Source organism: Arachis hypogaea, chromosome 3, assembly GCF_003086295.3.
Source record: "Arachis hypogaea cultivar Tifrunner chromosome 3, arahy.Tifrunner.gnm2.J5K5, whole genome shotgun sequence".
NCBI classification, from domain to species: domain Eukaryota; kingdom Viridiplantae; phylum Streptophyta; class Magnoliopsida; order Fabales; family Fabaceae; genus Arachis; species Arachis hypogaea.
The window spans coordinates 43,780,105-43,799,370 of record NC_092038.1 but is presented as its reverse complement, the minus strand read 5'-3'; positions in this window follow the sequence as shown (position 1 = coordinate 43,799,370).

Below are 19,266 nucleotides of genomic sequence, written 5' to 3'. Positions count from 1 at the left end.
TAAAGATAGAGATACTTATGTAATTCATTGGTGAGAATTTCAGATAAGCGTATGGAGATGCTTTGTCCCTTCCGTCTCTCTGCTTTCCTACTGTCTTCATCCAATCCTTCTTACTCCTTTCCATGGCAAGCTGTATGTTGGGCATCACCGTTGTCAATGGCTACAGTCCCGTCCTCTCAGTGAAAATGTTCAACGCGCTCTGTCACTGCACGGCTATTCAGCTGTCGGTCTCGATCATGTCAGAATAGAATCCAGTGATTCTTTTGCGTCTGTCACTAACGCCCCACAATAGCGAGTTTGAAGCTCGTCACAGTCATTCAATCCTTGAATCCTACTCAGAATACCACAAACAAGGTTTAGACCTTCCGGATTCTCTTGAATGCCGCCATCAATTCTAGCTTATACCACAAAGATTCCGATTAAGGGATCCAAGAGATATCCACTCAATCTAAGGTAGAACGGAGGTGGTTGTCAGGCACACGTTCATAGGTGAGAATGATGATGAGTGTCATGGATCATCACATTCATCAAGTTGAGGAACAAGTGATATCTTAGAACAAGAATAAGCCGAATTGAATAGAAGAACAATAGTAATTGCATTAATACTCGAGGTACAGCAGAGCTCCACACCTTAATCTATGGTGTGTAGAAACTCAACCGTTGAAAATACATAAGAACAAGGTCTAGGCATAGCCGAGAGGCCAGCCTCCATAATCTAAGAACTAGACGTTCAAAGATGATCTAGAGATCTAAAGTGATCAAAAGATGAAAATACAATAGCAAAAGGTCCTATTTGTAGAGAACTAGTAGCTTAGGGTTTACAAATATGAGTAAATGACATAAAAGTCCACTTTCGGGCCCACTTGGTGTGTGCTTGGGCTGAGCATTAAAGCATTTTCGTGTAGAGACTTTTCTTGGAGTTAAACGCCAGCTTTTGTGCCAGTTTGGGCGTTTAACTCCCATTCTTGTGCCAGTTCCGGCGTTTAACGCCGGGCAGTCTTGAGCTGATTTAGAACGCCAGTTTGGGCCATCAAATATTGGGCAAAGTATGAACTATTATACATTTCTGGAAAGTCCAGGATGTCTACTTTCCAACGCAATTGAGAGCGTGCCAATTGGGTTTCTGTAGCTCCAGAAAATCCACTTCGAGTGCAGAGAGGTCAGAATCCAACAGCATCTGCAGTCCTTTTCAGCCTCTGAATCAGATTTTTGCTCAGGTCCCTCAATTTCAGTCAAAAAATACCTGAAATCACAGAAAAACACACAAACTCATAGTAAAGTTCAGAAAAGTGAATTTTAACTAAAAACTAATAAAAATATAATAAAAACTAACTAAAACATACTAAAAACATACTAAAAACAATGCCAAAAAGCGTATAAATTATCCGCTCATCAACAAGTAAGCCATTTGGGTAGAAATTCATAAGTATTTAGATTCAATCAACCATGAATAAATTGATGCATTTTCATGAGGATTTGTGCTATAATTGCTTATATGTCAAGGATGATAAGAAGTCTCATGATTTTAGCATAGCTTTGATGCATTTGTTGATTGATGACAGGTGACCAAAAGGCCTGGAGAAAGGTTGAAGAAAGGGATGGCAGAAGGTAGCAAAAACACACCCTGGGAAACGTTGGCTCAACAACAAGCACCAAGGGAGGCCAAGTTTGCACCCAAGTTTGCCTCAAACTTGGAGGCAAACGTTGGCTCAACAACAAGCACCAGGGGAACCTCAAACTTGGACGAAAACTTAGAGCAGGGGAGCCCAACATTTGCGCTCAAGTTTGCCTCAAACTTGGAGGCAAACGTTGGCACCAAAGTGTTCTTGGAAGGAGCACGTTTAAGTTCAAGTTTGACCCCAAAATTGAACTCAAACGTGAGTGACAGATAATTACCGTTTTGCATAATTTTAACACTCCAACGTTTGGGTTAAAGTTTGCCTCAAACTTTGACTCAAACTTTGACTCAAACTTAAAGGCTCCAAAGTCCAAATTGCAAACGGATTTCTTTCCAAGTCCAAGAGCAATCAACTAAGGCTATCTTCAATCCAATTCCATCAAGGCCAAGGCCCAAATTCAAGGCTTCATGATCATTTGAAGAGAGTGTATAAATAGCTTAGGATTTAAAGATTAGGGAGCTTTTCATTTGAGAATTTTTTTCAGAAGACTTACAGTGGAGAGCTCAGTTTTATTTTTCTTATTGTTCTTATTGAGATTGAGAGTTTTTGGGGAGAATTGGGAAGGAGAATTGGATTCTCTTCCTCTGAGTTTTCTTCCCCTCTTTTGTTTTCTTGTGCTTGGAGTCTTGGGTGTTGAGAATTGAGGAAATTCTGTCTCAATCTCACCTTGAAATCTCTCTCTGTTTTGATTTACTGCAAAATTGAGAAATTGAGATTTAAATTCCTTTCTTCTACTGGTTGATCTTTACTTTTCTTGTAATTGATTTCTAAATTGGATCAAGGAAGGTAGTGAGATATAGACTTGGTTTTCTAGTCTCTTAACCCCTGAGATCTGCATTCTCATTCTGTTCTTTTGCTGAATGCTTTCTTTTAATCAATTTTAATTTCTTGTTTGAGATCTATTCCAATTCAATTCCTCTTTCACTCTTTTGTTGGTTGCAATTTACTTTTCCTAGTTTAATTTCTGCAATCCCAGTTCCCTGACCCATTTACGATTCAAGCAATTTACATTTCTTGCACTTTAAGTTTCTGCAATTTACATTTCTTGCATTTTAAGTTACTGCCTTTTACTTTACTTGTTCCTTAAGATTCAGCACTTTAATTTCCTTAGCTCTTTAATTTACTGCAATTTTCCCTCTCCCTTTACTTTTCATGCAATTTGGTTACTGTCAGATACGATTTCACCCAATCAACTCTTGTTTGCTTGACTAAATCAACCACTAAACTAAAATTGCTCAATCTTTCAATCCCTGTGGGATCGACCTCACTCTCGTATGTTAATGTGTGTCACTATGGCCGATTGGTTAGACTCTATAGTGTTAATGTGTGTCACTATGGCCGACCTTGAGTATTGTGAGAAACTTAGGTGATTTCATAGGATCTATGAGCGTAGAAAGGATGAGAAGAATTATGAATTAGTGTCGCCCGACCCTGAGAAGAGAGTTAGTTTTCCTCCTTTAGTTCGGACAGAGCGACCTTTCTTTTATACCTATGACTATTTCTTTAGCCAACTAGGCATTACTCTACCTTTTACTGCCTTTGAAACCAAACTCTTATGGAACTGTAATGTGACCCCTTCACAGCTTCATCCGAACTCTTGGGACTTCATGAAGATCTTGCAGTTACTGTGCCAAGAGTTGGGTGTTCGACCCACCTTGCCCCCTTTTTCCTTACTTGTTTGTGCTGACCAAACCCGAGGTGACCAAGAAAATGGCTTCTTGGATCTCTTTCCGAGCTACCCAGGGGAAGAAAGTGTTTTCAATGTTTGAATTCTCTTTTCGTGACTTTAAGAACTTTTATTTTAAAGTTCGAGCTGTTGAGGGTGTTCACCCTTTCTTTTTGGATGAAAATAAGGAGCCGACCTTCCTTTTATGGTGGCAAAAAGACCCTGTAGTCCTGAAGTATCATTGGGAAAGTTTAAATGAAATAGAACAGGCTTTTGTGGGTGTTCTAGAGGAGCATTGGGGGGACCTCCTCACCTGGATACTAAGAGATTTCTAAGAGATCCTTCCCTTTTCCGGTCCGAGCTAGGTAGTATTTGACCTCTTTTATATCCATAGAAAGGTTTTCTTTTATTGTTGCGATCTTGTCCTTTTTCTGTTGTGTAACTGTTCTCCTGGCTTCTTTTCAGAGATGGTGTCTTCTTCAGATTCAATGAAAATATTTTGCAAAGCAAAGAAGGTAGTGGCTGCCCAGAATTTGTCATAGAAGACTTCGGGGGAGGGGTCTTCGGCACAGTTGCCTCTGAAAAATCCGGCGGCTGAGTCTCAGGGTCTGAGGAAGATTATCCCGACCCCGCGAATTCGGATAGTTCCATCGGATCCATCTCAGATGACCTCTGGTGCTGCCTCCTCTCCTACTTCTGCTGGTTCCCCCTCCTAAAAAGGAAAAGACTGTTGGAACTTATAATCTAGATGGCAAAGAGTTTGATGGTGTGGCTTTTGCCACATAGTTGATTGCTCCTTATGGTCAGGTTTCAACTGACAATGTGTCAATCCTTCACCATCTTGATTTCATATCGAGCAATAGTGTTCGGATGGCCAATCTCAGTGCAGCCTTATCCCGGGTTATTAGGGAATCCCCCGTTCGTGCCACTAAAGCTTTTCTGGAGGATCCCAAGGCTGTTTATAACAGGGTGAAGGGTCTGAAGAACGAGCTGGATGCTAGGGTTGTTAAATTGGAGATGGATGTTGAGAAGGAGAGGGCTCGAGCTACTGAGGGGGAGGTGGCTGCTAACTTGGCTGAGGACATGGCCAAGAAAGCCAAGGAGAGTTATACCCGGACCTATGCCAAGCTGTTGGAAACGAGAGAAAGGCTTCAATCTTCTTAGGACGATTACGCCGAGCTCTAAGGCCATATGGTGAGCAGTATGACTATGTATAAAAATCTGAAAGCCCAGGTCTGGGTTCTTGCTCCAGGTGTCGACCTCTCCCTTTTCAGTATGGACAATGTGGTGGAGGATGGCAAGATTGTGCCTGCCCCAGATGAAGATGATGAGGGTCCTCCCCTTGTGCTGCCAACTAAAGCTTCTATTACTTCAGCTACTGCAGCTCCTTCTGCCGAGGTGGTCCCTCCTGGGTCCGAGCCCGACCTGGAGATTTTGAATGGGGTGGATGAAGTTGTTAGTACCACCCCGATCTCGACTATCCCACCTTCTTCCCAGGATGCTGCTACTGGGACGAACTTGGACCCCTTATGATCTTTTTATACCTCTGTGTTGATTATGTATTGGTATAGTCCGACTTGTGGACTTATTGAACTTTTGTTGGTTTCTTGTAAGTTTCTATGGATGACCTTCTGACACTTTGCTTTAGTTACTTCTTAGCAACTTTTATTTTAAAAACAGACACTTTAAAGTCTTGAGCTACCGTTTAGGCTGCTTTTGAGTCTTTAATGTTTTAATTTGTGTCGAATGATGTATTGACTTTGCTTGTGTCAACATGCTTATATTTTGAAGGTTGTTTTTTCAACCTTTGTGTAGGTGCTTTGGGTTTCCTTGGTTCGACACCCTTTGAGGTGGCGTTTGCCTTACGGGTTTTCCTTTTTGGCCTTCTAAACTATGCCTTTTCATCCTTTCTTTAGTCAGCTATATCGTCTTTGCGACTTGCTGTCTGGGCTTCTTAGTCGAATTCCAAACAAATTTTTTGGGTGTAAAACCTTTTTAGTTTGTTTTGGACGACTTTCTCAGCATTAACTTGCTTCAATCGCTTCACCGTTGCCGACCTCTTTTTAATCGGGCGATGAATTGTGCATTTTATGAGTGTAGATTAATGCGTCTTGGTAGGAAAATTTTTTGGGAATTGATAACTTTCATTCAAATAATAATAAGATAAAAATATAAAAAGTGTGTACATGTGAGTGCTTACCCTTCTAGGCTGACAAAGGACTGCTGATGCTGTTGAATTCTGACCTCTCTGCAATCGAAATGAAATTTTTGGAGCTACAGAAGTCCAAATGATGCGCTCTCAACTGCGTTGGAAGGTAGACATCCAGGGCTTTCCAGAAATATATAATAGTCTATACTTTGCCCGAGTTTAGACGACGCAAACTGGCGTTTAACGCTAGTTTTCTGCCCAATTCTGGCGTTAAACGCCAGAAACAAGATGCAAAGCAGACTTAAACGCTAGAAACAAGTTACAAACTGATATTTAACTCCAAGGAAGACCTCTATATGTGAAAGCTTCAATGCTCAGCCCAATCACACACCATGTGGGCCCGGAAGTGGATTTCTGCATCATTTACTTAATTCTGTAACCCTAATAACTAGTTTAGTATAAATAGAACTTTTTACTATTGTACTAGGGGTCTTTTTCCCTATTTTTTCGAATTCATATGTCATTTGGGGAGGCTAGCCATTCGGCCATGTCTAGACCTTGTTCTTATGTATTTTCAACTGTGGAGTTTCTACACACCATATATTAAGGTGTGGAGCTCTGCTGTTCCTCGAGTATTAATGCAAAGTACTACTATTTTCTATTCAGTTCATGCTTATTCTTATTCTAAGATATCCATTCGCACACAAGAACATGATGAATGTGATGATTATGTGACACTTATCACCATTCTCACCTATGAACGCGTGATTGACAACTACTTCCGTTCTACATGAAAACAAGCTTGAATGTATATCTCTTGGGTTTCTAATCAACGATTCACATCGACTCCCCTCTGACAATTGGGCATTTGAATCTGAGATTAGAGTCTTCGTGGTATAGGATAGAATCCATTGGCAGCATTCTTGAGATCCGGAAAGTCTAAACCTTGTCTGTTGTATTTCGTGTAGGATCTGGGATGGGATCACTGTGACGAGCTTCAAACTCGCAACTGTAGGGCGTGGTGACAGACGCAAAAGGATAGTAAATCCTATTCCTACACGATCGAGAACCAACAGCTGATTAGCCATGCGGGAAACCGTAGAGGACCTTTTTAACTGAGAGGATGGAAAGTAGCCATTGACAACGGTGACGCCCTACATACAGCTTGCCATAGAAAGGAGTATGAAGGATTGGATGAAGACAGTAGGAAAGCAGAGATTCAAGAGGGATAAAGCATCTCCATACACTTATCTGAAATTCCCACCAATGATTTACATAAGTATCTCTATCTTTATTTTACTTTCTGTTTATCTTTTAATTATTAAAACTCTATAACCATTTGAATCCGCCTGACTAAGATTTACAAGGTGACCACAGCTTGCTTCAAGACGACAATCTCCGTGGGATCGACCCTTACTCACGTAAGGTTTATTACTTGGACGACCCAATGCACTTGCTGGTTAGTTGTGCAAAGTTGTGAAAAAGAGTGATATTACAATTGTGCGTACCAAGTTGTTGGTGCCATTGAGATCACAATTTCGTGAACCAAGTTTTTGGTGCCATTGTCGGGGATTATTCGAGTTTGGACAACTGACGGTTCATCTTGTTGCTCAAATTAGGTAATTTTATTTTATTTTATTTTCAAAAAGTTTTCAAAAATCTTTCCAAAAAATTTTCTTCTTTTTCGTTTTTCCAAATATAATTTTCGAAAAATCCAAAAAAAAATTTATAAAATCAAAAAATTTTGTGTTTCTTGTTTGAGTCTAGTGTCAAATTTTAAGTTTGGTGTCAATTGCATCTTTTTAATTTTCTAAAAAAATTTTCAAAAAATTCATGCATTGCATTCTTCATGATCTTCAAGTTGTTCTTGACAAGTTTTCTTGTTTGATCTTCATATTTTCTTGTTTTGTGTCTTTTGTTATTTTTCATATGCATTTTTGCATTCATAGTGTCTAAACATGAAAAATCTCTAAGTTTGGTGTCTTGCATGTTTTTCTTTTCTTTAAAATTTTTCAAAAATAAGTCTTGATGTTCATCTTGATCTTCAAAGTGTTCTTGGTGTTCATCTTGACATTCATAGTGTTCTTGCATGCATAATGTGTTTTGATTCATAATTTTTATATTTTGAGTCATTTAGTTGTTTTTCTTTCTCCTTATTAAAAATTCAAAAATAAAAAATATCTTTTCCTTATCTTACTCATAATTTTCGAAATGTTTGGGTTGACTTAGTCAAAAATTTTAAAAATAAGTTGTTTCTTGTTAGTCAAGTCAAGATTTCAATTTTAAAAATCCTATCTTTTCAAATCTTTTTCAAAATTCAAATCTTTTTCATTTTTCTTTCATGTTTTTCGAAAATTTAAAAAAATCTTTTTCAAAAACTTTACTAACCATTAATGTGATTGATTCAAAAATTTGAAGTTTGTTACTTTCTTATTAAGAAAAGGTTCAATCTTTAAATTCTAGAATAATATCTTTTAGTTTCTTGTTAGTCAAGTAATCAATTTTAATTTTAAAAATCAAATCTTTTTAATTTCCTTTTCAAATCTTTTTCAAAATAAATTTCAATCATATCTTGTTAATCATATCTTTTTCAAATCATATCTTTTTCAAAATCTTTTCTAACTTCTTATCTTTTCAAAATTGATTTTCAAATCTTTTTCAACTAACTAATTGACTTTTTATTTGTTTCTTATCTTTTTCAAAACCACCTAACTATTTTTCTCTCTCTAATTTTCAAAAATCACCTTCCTCTTTTTCAAAATTCTTTTTATTCAACTAATTGTTTTAATTTTAATTTTATTTCTTCTCTTAATTTTCGAAAATCACTAACCTTTTTTTTTTCAAAAATTATTTTCGAAAACTCCTTTCTCTCATCTTCTTCTATTTATTTATTCATTTACTAACACTTCTCTTCATCTTAAAATTTGAACCCTCTCTTCCTTTCTGTGTTCGAATTTTTCTTCTATTATTTTCTTCTTCTACTCACATAAAGGATTCTCTATACTGTGACATAGAGGATTCCTCTTCTTTTCTGTTCTCTTCTTTTTCATATGAGCAGGAGCAAAGACAAGGACATTCTTGTTGAAGCAGATCCTGAACTTGAAAGGACTCTGAAGAAGAAGCTAAGAGAAGCTAAAGCACAAAAATTCAGAGAAAATCTTACAGAGAATCTCGAAAAAGAAGGAGACATGGCCGAACCCAATAATAATGCAAGGAAGATGCTTGGTGACTTTACTGCACCAAATTCCAACTTCTATGGAAGAAGCATCTCAATCCCTACCATTGGAGCAAACAATTTTGAGCTAAAGCCTCAATTAGTTTCTCTGATGCAACAGAATTGCAAGTTTTATGGACTTCCATCAGAAGATCATTTTCAGTTCTTAACTGAATTCTTGCAGATCTGTGATACTGTTAAGACCAATGGGGTTGATCCCGAGGTCTACAGGCTTATGCTTTTCCCTTTTGCTGTAAGAGACAGAGTGATGAGCGGATAATTTATACGCTTTTTGGCATTGTTTTTAGTATGTTTTTAGTATATTTTAGTTAGTTTTTAGTATATTCTTATTAGTTTTTAGTTAAAATTCACTTTTCTGGACTTTACTATGATTTTGTGTGTTTTTCTGTGATTTCAGGTATTTTCTGGCTGAAATTGAGGGTCCTGAGCAAAAATCTGATTCAGAGACTGAAAAGGACTGCAGATGCTGTTGGATTCTGACCTCCCTGCACTCGAAGTGGATTTTCTGGAGCTACAGAAACCCAATTGGCGCGCTCTCAACGGCGTTGGAAAGTAGACATCCTGGGCTTTCCAGCAATGTATAATAGTCCATACTTTGCCCGAGATTTGATGGCCCAAATCGGCGTGGCAAATCAGCCTCAGAATTTCCAGCGTTTAACGCTGGAACTGGCATAAAACTTGGAGTTAAACGCCCAAACTGGCATGAAAGCTGGTGTTTAACTCCAAAAAAAGTCTCTACAAATGAAAGCTTCAATGCTCAGCCCAAGCACACACTAAGTGGACCCAGAAGTGGATTTTTATGTCATTTACTCATCCCTGTATACCCTAGGTTACTAGTTCACTATTAATAGGATCTTTTGACATTGTATCGGGACCTCATGACACTTTACACGTTTCTTTGTGTACTTCCTACGGCATGAGTCTCTAAACCCCATGGTTGGGGGTGAGGAGCTCTGCTGTGTCTTGATGGATTAATGCAATTACTACTGTTTTTCATTCAATTATGCTTGCTTCCATTCTAAGATATTACTCGTTCTTAAACTGGATGAATGCGATGATCTGTGACACTCATCATCATTCTCAACTATGAACGTGTGCCTGAAAACCACCTCCGTTCTACCTTAGATTAAGTAGATATCTCTTGGATTCTTTAATCAGAATCTTCGTGGTATAAGCTAGAACTGATGGCGGCATTCAAGAGAATCCGGAAGGTCTAAACCTTGTCTGTGGTATTCTGAGTAGGATTCAATGATTGAATGACTGTGACGAGCTTCAAACTCCTGAGGGCAGGGCGTTAGTGACAGACGCAAAAGAATCACTGGATTCTATTCCGGCCTGATTGAGAACCGACAGATGGATAGTCGTGCCGTGACAGGGTGCGTTGAACATTTCCACTGAGAGGATGGGAGGTAGCCACTAACAACGGTGAAACCCTTGCATACAGCTTGCCATGGAAGGAGCTTTGCGTGCTTGAAGAAGAAGACAGTAGGAAAGCAGAGATTCAGAAGATGGAGCATCTCCAAAACCTCAACCTGTTCCCCATTACTGCAGAACAAGTACTTATTTTATGTTCTTTTACTTTTCACAATCAACCTTGATAATTATTGATATCCTAACTAAGATTTATAAGATAACCATAGTTTGCTTCAAGCCGACAATCTCCGTGGGATCGACCCTTACTCACGTAAGGTATTACTTGGACGACCCAGTGCACTTGCTGGTTAGTTGTGCGGGATTGCAAAGTGTGATTGCAATTTCGTGCACCAAGTTTTTGGCGCCGTTGCCGGGGATTGTTCGAGTTTGGACAACTGACGGCTTATCTTGTTGCTTAGATTAGGACTGTTTTGTTTTCGTCGGTTTAGAGTCTTTTAGTTGAGTCTAGTTTCATATTTTAAGTTTGGTGTCAATTGCATGCTTTTGTTTTTCTTCTAATTTTTGAATTTGCATGTCTTTAGTCCCTTTTTGATCCGTAAAAATTCTAAGTTTGGTGTCCTCTTTGTGTTTTTCCTTTAAAATTTTCGAAAATTTGTGTTTGATTTTCTAAAAATTTTAAGTTTGGTGTCATTTTGTTGTTTTTCTCTTTCCTCATTTCAAAAATCAAATCTTTTTCATAAAAATTTTTCAATCATATCTTTCTAATTGCTAATCTCAAAATCTTTTTAATTAACTAATTGATTCAGTTTTCAATTTGCTTTGATCTTATTTTCTTTTAATTTTCGAATTTTTATTTTATTTTCCTTTTGTTTTTATTTTATTTTTCGGTTAATTCAAAAAAAATATATTTTTATCTATTTGCAATCCATATCATTTCCCTCTATCCATTATGGACCTAAGTAGGATTGATCAGTCCAGAAGGACTCTGGGGTCATATGCTAACCCCATTACAGCTGCATATGGGAGTAGTATCTGTACACCTCCCATCAAAGCAAGCAGCTTTGAGCCAAACCCTCAACTCATTATCATAGTGCAGCAAAATTGCCAGTATTCCGGTCTTCCTCAGGAAGAGCCTACTGAGTTCCTGGCACAGTTCTTACAAATTGCTGACACAGTACGTGATAAAGAGGTGGATCAGGATGTCTACAGACTATTACTGTTTCCATTTGCTGTAAAAGATCAAGCTAAGAGGTGGTTGAATAACCAACCTACAGCAAGCATAAAGTCATGGAAACAGTTATCAGACAAATTCCTGAATCACTTTTACCCTCCAAAGAGGATGACACAGTTAAGGCTGGACATCCAAGGCTTTAAACAAGAGGATAATGAATCCCTTTATAATGCCTGGGAGAGGTATAGAGGCATGCTAAGAAAATGCCCCTCTGAAATGTTTTCAGAGTGGGTACAGTTAGACATCTTCTACTATGGGCTTACAGAAAAAGCTCAGATGTCTTTAGACCACTCAGCTGGTGGATCTATACACATGAGGAAGACGATTGAGGAGGCTCAAGAGCTTATAGACACTGTTGCTAGAAATCAATATTTGTACTCTAGCAATGAGTTCTCCCCAAAAGAGGAAGTCATGGCAGTAGCCACTGATCCCAATCCTCAAGAACAGATGATTGAGCTTAATCAACAATTGCTCCTGATGACAGAACAGTTAGCAGAATTTAAAGAGATGCTCCACGAAACTAAAGTTGCTAACAAGAATATAGAACTACAGTTGAATCAAGCAAAACAGCAAATATCTAAACAAATAACAGAAGAATGTCAAGCAGTTCAACTGAGGAGTGGGAAGACATTGAATAACACTGCTCAAAAGAGCAAAAAGCCAAATAAGGAACAACTGACAGAGGATAACCAAACCACTGTTCAAAATCCCTCTGAGGACAGTAAGAGCCCAGAGAGGAACACTTTTGGCGTTCAAACGCCAGAAAAGGGGGGAAAGCTGGCGTTAAACGCCCATTCCCTGCCCAGTTCTGGCGTTCAAATGCCAGAGAAGGGAGAGAAGTTGGCGTTAAACGCCCAATCTTCACCCAATTCTGGCGTTCAGACGCCAAGAGAGGATCAGACACCTGAGAGTGCTGACAGTAATCCCTCTAAAAAGGCTTCTTCAACCACTTCTGTAAGGAATAAACCTGCAGAATCTAAGGTTGAAGAATATAAAGCCAAGATGCCTTATCCTCAGAAACTCCGCCAAGCGGAACAGGATAAGCAATTTGCCCGCTTTGCAGACTATCTAAGGACTCTTGAAATAAAGATTCCGTTTGCAGAGGCACTTGAGCAAATACCTTCTTATGCTAAGTTCATGAAAGAAATCTTAAGTCATAAGAAGGATTGGAGAGAAACTGAAAAAGTATTTCTCACTGAAGAATGCAGTGCAGTCATCTTGAAAAGCTTACCAGAAAAGCTTCAAGATCCAGGGAGCTTTATGATACCATGCACATTAGAAGGCGCTTGCACTAAGACAGCCTTATGTGATCTTGGAGCAAGTATCAATCTAATACCTGCATCCACTATCAGAAAGCTTAGGTTGACTGAAGAAGTCAAACCAACCCGGATATGCCTCCAACTTGCTGATGGCTCCATTAAACATCCATCAGGCATAATAGAGGACATGATTGTCAAGGTTGGGCCATTCGCCTTTCCAACTGACTTTGTGGTGCTGGAAATGGAGGAGCACAAGAGTGCAACTCTCATTCTAGGAAGACCTTTCCTAGCAACTGGACGAACTCTTATTGATGTACAAAAAGGGGAAGTAACCCTGAGAGTCAATGAGGATGAGTTCAAGTTGAATGCTGTAAAAGCTATGCAGCATCCAGACACACCAAATGACTGCATGGGCGCTGACATTATTGACTCTCTGGTAGAAGAGATCAATATGACTGAAAGCCTAGAATCAGAGCTTGAGGACATCTTCAAGGATGCTCAACCTGATCAAGAAGAACCAGAGGAAACAAAGGAATTTTCGAAAATTCCTCAGGGGGAGGATAAGCCTCCCAAACCTGAACTCAAACCACTACCACCATCCCTGAAGTATGCATTTCTGGGAGAGGGTGACACTTTTCCAGTGATTATAAGCTCTGCTTTAAATCCACAGGAAGAGGAAGCACTGATTCAAGTGCTAAGGACACACAAGACAGCTCTTGGGTGGTCCATAAGTGATCTTAAGGGCATTAGCCCAGCTAGATGCATGCACAAGATCCTGTTGGAGGATAATGCCAAACCAGTGGTCCAACCACAGAGGAGGCTAAATCCAGCCATGAAGGAGGTGGTACAGAAAGAGGTCACTAAATTACTAGAGACTGGGATTATTTATCCTATTTCTGATAGCCCCTGGGTGAGCCCTGTACAAGTTGTCCCCAAGAAGGGAGGCATGATAGTGGTTCATAATGAAAAAAATGAACTGGTTCCTACAAGAACAGTCACAGGGTGGCGTATGTGTATTGATTACAGAAGGCTCAATACAGCCACCAGAAAAGATCATTTTCCTTTACCATTCATAGACCAAATGCTAGAAAGACTAGCTGGTCATGATTATTACTGCTTTTTGGATGGCTATTCAGGTTACAACCAAATTGTAGCAGATCCTCAGGACCAAGAGAAAACAGCATTTACTTGCCCTTCTGGCGTGTTTGCCTACAGGAGGATGCCTTTTGGTCTGTGTAATGCTCCTGCAACCTTTCAGAGATGCATGTTATCCATCTTCTCTGATATGGTGGAGAAATTCTTGGAAGTCTTCATGGATGACTTCTCAGTATATGGAGACTCATTCAGCTCCTGTCTTAACCACCTAGCACTTGTCCTGAAAAGGTGCCAAGAGACTAACCTGGTTTTAAACTGGGAGAAATGTCACTTTATGGTGACTGAAGGAATTGTCCTTGGACACAAAATTTCAAGCAGGGGAATAGAGGTGGATAAGGCAAAGGTAGAGGTAATTGAAAAATTACCACCACCTGCCAATGTTAAGGCAATCAGAAGCTTTCTGGGGCATGCAGGATTCTACAGAAGGTTTATAAAGGATTTTTTGAAAATTGCAAAACCTTTGAGTAACCTGCTAGCTGCTGACACACCATTTGTGTTTGACACACAGTGTTTGCATGCATTTGAGACCTTGAAAGCTAAGCTGGTCACAGCACCAGTCATCTCTGCACCCGATTGGACATTGCCATTTGAACTAATGTGTGATGCCAGTGACCATGCCATTGGTGCAGTGTTGGGACAAAGGCATAACAAGCTTCTGCACGTCATTTATTATGCCAGCCGTGTTCTAAATGATGCACAGAAGAATTACACAACCACAGAAAAAGAGTTACTTGCAGTGGTCTATGCCATTGACAAGTTTAGATCCTATCTAGTGGGATCCAAAGTGGTTGTGTACACTGACCATGCTGCTCTTAAATACTTACTCACAAAGCAGGATTCAAAACCCTGGCTAATAAGATGGGTGTTGCTTCTGCAAGAGTTTGATATAGAAATAAGAGACAGAAAAGGGACAGAGAACCAGGTAGCTGATCATCTGTCCCGAATAGAACCAGTAGCTGGGGCGTCCCTCCCTTCTACTGAGATTTCTGAGACTTTCCCAGATGAGCAACTCTTTGCCATTCAGGAAGCTCCATGGTTTGCAGATATTGCAAACTATAAAGCTGTGAGGTTCATACCCCAGGAGTACAGCAGAGTGCAAAGAAAGAAATTAATTTCAGATGCCAAGTACTACCTATGGGATGAGCCATATCTCTTTAAGAGATGTGCAGACGGAATGATCCGCAGATGTGTACCCAGAGAAGAAGCACAGAGGATCCTATGGCACTGCCATGGATCACAGTATGGAGGACATTTGGAAGTGAGCGAACAGCCACTAAAGTCCTCCAATGTGGCTTCTACTGGCCTACTCTCTATAAAGATGCCCGAGAGTTTGTGCGTAACTGTGACAGTTGCCAAAGAGCTGGTAACTTGCCTCACGGATATGCCATGCCTCAACAAGGGATATTAGAGATAGAATTGTTTGATGTATGGGGAATTGACTTCATGGGTCCATTCCCACCATCATACTCAAACACTTACATTCTGGTAGCAGTGGACTATGTATCTAAGTGGGTAGAAGCAATTGCTACACCCACTAATGATACCAAGACCGTGCTGAAATTCCTCCAGAAACACATCTTCAGCAGATTTGGTGTTCCTAGAGTACTAATCAGTGACGGGGGTACTCATTTCTGCAATAGACAGCTATACTCTGCTATGGTCAGATATGGAATTAGCCACAAAGTGGCAACTCCGTATCATCCACAAACAAATGGGCAAGCTGAAGTCTCTAACAGAGAGCTAAAAAGAATCCTAGAACGGACTGTGATAGCCCGAAGAAAGGATTGGGTAAAGAGTTTGGATGATGCTCTGTGGGCATACAGAACAGCATTCAAGACTCCAATAGGAACCTCTCCATACCAACTGGTGTATGGGAAGGCCTGTCATCTGCCCGTGGAACTGGAACATAAAGCCTACTGGGCAACCAGGTTCCTAAACATGGATGCTCAATTAGCTGGTGAAAAAAGATTGCTCCAGCTAAATGACCTAGAGGAATTCAGACTCAATGCCTTTGAAAATGCAAAAATTTATAAGGAAAAGGCAAAGAAGTGGCATGACAAGAAGTTGTCATCCAGAGTCTTTGAGCCAGGACAAAAAGTTTTGCTCTTCAACTCTAGGCTCAGATTGTTTCCAGGAAAACTTAAGTCCCGGTGGAGGGGTCCGTATGTGATTACAGGAGTGTCACCATATGGATATGTTGAGCTTCAGGATATTGATTCTGACAAAAAGTTCATTGTTAATGGACAGAGAATCAAGCATTATCTTGAAAGCAATATTGAGCAGGAATGCTCAAAACTGAGGCTGGAATGATCCTCAGTAAAGGTCCAGCTAAAGACAATAAAGAAGCTCTTGCTGGGAGGCAACCCAGTCATTAGCAGGTTATATGTTTTGTTTCTACAGAGGCAAGTATCAAAAATGAAGGAATTCACAGAGTTATTGAAGGATTTGGTGCAAAAATCAGAGAAACAGAGCTTACTGGCGAAAAAACGCCAGCAAGGGCATTTTGGGCGTTAAACGCCAGAATGGGCACCATTTTGGGCGTTTAACGCCAGTAAAGGTGCCATTTTGGGCGTTAAACGCCAGAATGGGCACCATTCTGGGCGTTTAACGCCAGGTGTGCAGCATCCTGGGCGTTTAGCAAAACGCCCAGTGATAAAGGGAATCCTGGCGTTTAACGCCAGCCAGGGCACCTGGCTGGGCGTTAAACGCCCACATTGGCTAACAAATGGGCGTTAAACGCCAGAATGGATACCATTCTGGGCGTTTAACGCCAGAAAGGTGGGGGACCAAGATTTTGCTTTCCAATCAAATTTTTTTCAAACTTTCCTTTTTTGACCCATACTTTTCTACATAAACACATTTCAACCTTTCATCATTCACCTTCAAATCTTAAAAAATCAAAATCATTCTTCAAATCTCTCAAATCAATCCCAAATCTTGTTCAAAAACTCACCAATCTCTCAAAATCTCTTCACATCTTCTCAAATCTCCTTCCAATTTTTCGAAATCTCCTCTTCCCCCCTTATATATAGACGTTCGGCCTCACCATTCCCCCACACCATTCGAATTGCTCTTCTCCTCTCTCTCCTCCTTCCTTTCTTTTGCTTGAGGACAAGCAAACCTCTAAGTTTGGTGTGCTTTTCCGTGATCACTGAGCCAAGATTCATCAAGATCATGGCTCCTAAGGGAAAACAAACCAATTAAGAGGAAAGAAAGAGAATAATCCAAAGAATCTTTGGAATCAAGAGAAGTTCTTAACAAAAGAACATGAAGACCATTATCACAAAATAATGGGTCTGAGGTCAGTGATCCCGGAAGTTAAATTTAATCTGAAAGAAGATGAATATCCGGGGATCCAAGAGCAAATTCGAAACAGAGGATGGGAAATTCTAACCAATCCTGAGATAAAGGTTGGAAGAAATATGGTTCAGGAATTCTACTCAAATCTGTGGCTAACAGATAAGCAGAGAATGATTGGAACTGCCTACCATACCTACAGAACCATGGTCAGAGGGAAAGTTATGTACTTCCATCTGGACAAAATAAGAGAAATCTTCAAATTGCCTCAACTGCAGGATGATCCTGATTCCTTTAATAGGAGAATGGTGAGAGCAGATAAAGGGTTGGATCAAGTTCTAGAGGACATATGCCTCCCTGGAACTAAGTGGATAACCAATTCAAAGGGTGTCCCAAACCAACTCAAGAGGGGAGACCTCAAACCAATTGCAAGAGGTTGGCTAGACTTTATTGGGCGTTCCATACTGCCCACTAGCAACCGTTCTGAGGTCACTATCAAGAGAGCAGTGATGATTCATTGCATTATGCTTGGAAAAGAAGTGGAGGTTCATCATGTGATTGCTTGTGAGATCTACACAATTGCAAATAAGAATTCCACTGAAGCCAAATTGGCTTACCCAAGCTTGATCTCCTTGCTCTGTAAAAGGCTGGGGTAAAGATGGGAGTAGATGAATCATACCCATTGAACATCCAATCACCAAGAAGTCAATGGAAGACAAGTGCAAGACAACTCTATCAAAAGGAGGCGCAGGAGTTCCTCCCTGAATTTCCTGAAATTGGCTACTGGGCCAGCCTAGAAGCATCTATCACCAAGTTGCAAGAAACTATGAGCAACTTAAGAAGAACAGCAGAATCAGAATGCATGCTCTGCAAATTGCTGAAGAACAAGAGAAGCAGGGGCGTGAACTTCAAGAACTGAAACCAAAAATCTCCCTCATTGAGAGCATCCATTCTCAAAAAGTTGAGTCAACTGTGAAAACCTCTATCATTAGGAGCCTATTTAATTTTTTTTTGTTGTTTTTTGTTTTCTATTTTAGTATCATCTTATATCTATTTTTGAGTCTTGTTCTTAATTCATAATTAATAAAATTTAAAATTCATGTCTTAAAGCTATGAATGTCCTATGAGTCCATCACCTCTCTTAATGAAAAGTGCTTTGATCACAAAAGAACAAGAAGTACAGGATTTCGAATTTATCTTTGAAACTAGTTGAATTAGTTTGATGTGGTGACAATACTCTTTGTTTTCCGAATGAATGATTGAACAGTGCATATGTCTTTTGAATTTTTTGTTTGAGAATGTTAAAATTGTTGGCTCTTGAAAGAATAAGGGAAAAAGAGAACTGTTATTGAGGATCTGAAAATCATCAAATTGATTCTTGAAGCAAGAAAAAGCAGTGATTCAAAAAAAAAACGAAAAAAGAAAGAAAAGAAAGAGAAAAAGAAGAAAAGAAGAAATAAGTGTGATCCAAGGCAAAAAAGAGTGTGCTTAAGAACCCTGGACACCTCTAATTGGGGACTCTAGCAAAGCTGGGTCACAATCTGAAAAGGTTCACCCAAGTATGTGTCTGTGGCATGTATGTATCCGGTGGTAATACTGGAAGACAGAGTGCTTTGGGCCACAGCCAAGACTCATACACTAGCTATTTTCAAGAATCATTATACTTAACTAGGAGAATCAATAACACTATCTGAGTTCTGAGTTACTATAGATGCCAATCATTCTGAACTTCAAGGGATGAAGTGAGATGCCAAACTGTTCGGAAGCAAAAGCTACTAGTCCCGCTCATCTAATTGGAGCTAAGTTTCCTTGATATTTTGGAGTCTATAGTATATTCTCTTCTTTTTATCCTACTTTTATTTTCAGTTGCTTGGGGACAAGCAACAATTTAAGTTTGGTGTTGTGATGAGCGGATAATTTATACGCTTTTTGGCATTGTTTTTAGTATGTTTTTAGTATATTTTAGTTAGTTTTTAGTATATTCTTATTAGTTTTTAGTTAAAATTCACTTTTCTGGACTTTACTATGAGTTTGTGTGTTTTTCTGTGATTTCAGGTATTTTCTGGCTGAAATTGAGGGTCCTGAGCAAAATCTGATTCAGAGACTGAAAGGAGGACTTGCATGCTGATAAAGTTTAGCTGACTTTTCCCTGCACTGAGTTGTGCAGTGGTCGGGAATAAAACAGAAACCCATGATGGTGCGCGAACAGCTCTCACGGACT